Below are 2,149 nucleotides of genomic sequence, written 5' to 3'. Positions count from 1 at the left end.
TTTGTGCGGGGAACGTGGAACCAAGATGGCGGCAGGCCTAGGTTAGTGTTTGATGAAATGATTCAGACTGTTGTCCAGTAAGGGGACATGTGCCTACCAGCTATGCCTGGCGGTGGGGAGCAGGGCTGGTTTCATGGGTTAGCTTAGCCAGTGCTGTGCTTAGAAGATCCCTGTGCTTTTTAATTGTATATTTTAGTTTTGGGTTGCACCATGCAGCATGTGGGATCTTAGTCCCTTAACCAGGGATCCAACCCACTGCCCCTGCATTGGAGTATGGAGTCTTAACCATTGGACCAGCAGGAATGTCTCAGAAGGCCCTTGTGCTTGGTTGAATGCTCTGTTGTCACCCTCTTGAAATTTGTTTTTTAATTGAAGTATAGTTGTCTTCTTGAAATTCTTCATTGTCTTGTGCTGGGCCCTGTGACTCACATAGCCTGTCCTACTGAAGGTGTAGTTTTTGCCCTTGAAATCATGGACTCGGATCTTGAACCAGTCTCTCTGGGGAAGTTGAGTCCATGGGGACTGACCAGGTCTCCATGGTTGTGCCATTTCCCTAACACTTCATCACACACTCCCTGGCTTGGCTATTTAATGTCCTATGAATGTTAGTCTTGTTTGAATTAGAATATACATTGCTTTACTTTTATTGGTGTAGAAATATATATAATATAGAATGTACCATGTTGACCATTTTTCAGAGTCAGTTCAGTGGCATTAAGTACATTCACTGTATTTTACTTTTTCATATTTATTTATTTATATGGCTATGCCAGGTCTTCATTGCAGCGTGTGGTATGGATTGAACCTGGGCACCCTGCCCTGAGAGTGCAAAGTCTTAGCCACTGGACACCAGGGAAGTCCCAAGGACATTCACTTTATTGTGAAGCCATCACCAGTCTCCAGAATTCTTCATCTTCCCCAACTGGAAACTCTGTACCAGTTAAACACTGTCTCCTAGCCTCCCAGTGGCACCCCACTCCAGTACTCTTGCCTGGAATATCCCATGAACGGAGGAGCCTGGTAGGTTGCAGTCCATGGGGCTGCTAAGAGTCGGACATGACTGAGCGACTTCACTTTCAGTTTTCACTATCATGCACTGGAAGAGGAAATGGCAACCCACTCCAGTGTTCTTGCCTGAAGAATCCCAGGGACTGGGGAGCCTGGTGGGCTGCCGTCTATGGGGTCACACAGAGTCGGACATGACTGAAGCGACTTAGCAGCAGCAGCAGCCTCCCTTTCTCCCAGCCCCCACTATTCTATTTTCTGTTTCTGTGAGTCTGAATATTCTAGGTACCTCATATAAGTGGAATCATGCAGGATTTGTCTTTATTGTGACTGGCTTATTTCAGTTAGCAGAAAGCTTTTAAGGCTCATTAATTGTAGGATATATCAAAACTTCCTTTTTAAGTCTGAGTATTATTCCACTGTATGTGGAATATGAGTCCACATTTTATTTATCTAACCATCCATCAGTGGACATGTGGGTTGCTTTTATTTTTTGGCAATGGTGAACAATGCTGCTATGAATATAGGTGTGCAAATATCCGTTTGAGTCCCTGCTTTCAGTTGTTTTGGGTGTATGCCCAGAGGTGGAATTGCTGGATCATGTTTTATGTTTTTTGAGGAACCTCCAAACTATTTTCTTTGGCAGCTGCACCATTTTATTACAGTTTCACCAACAATATACACAGATTCCAATTTCTCCATGTCCTTGACAACACGTGTTATTTGCTGTTGTTGTTGTTTTGAAAAGAGTAATCCTAATGCATGTAAAGTGACATCTCATTGTGATTTTATTGTCATTTCCCTAATGATTAGTGATGTGGAGCATCTTTTCATGTGCTTATTGACCATTTGTTTATTTTCTTTGGAGAAATGTGTATTCAAGTCCTTTGCCCATTTTTGATTAGTTTGTTTTTGTGTTAATAAATTGTAGGTGTTCTTTATATCTTCTGCATATTAACCTCTGATTAGACATATGATTAGAATATACATTTCTTGATCCAGGAGCCTGTCTTAAGGTTCTTTAATTCCCCCAAAGCACTTGGCACCTTGTAGATAGTCAACAAAAGCTTTGTGAAAGACTAGACACAACATGTGGGAGGGCAGAGGCCACTTGAAACTGCAAAAGGAATATGAAGAACATTTT

The sequence above is a fragment of the Capricornis sumatraensis genome, chromosome 6 (genome assembly GCF_032405125.1).
Source record: "Capricornis sumatraensis isolate serow.1 chromosome 6, serow.2, whole genome shotgun sequence".
NCBI classification, from domain to species: Eukaryota; Metazoa; Chordata; class Mammalia; order Artiodactyla; family Bovidae; genus Capricornis; species Capricornis sumatraensis.
The sequence above is the reverse complement of the archived record's forward strand: the minus strand, read 5'-3'. Positions refer to the sequence as shown.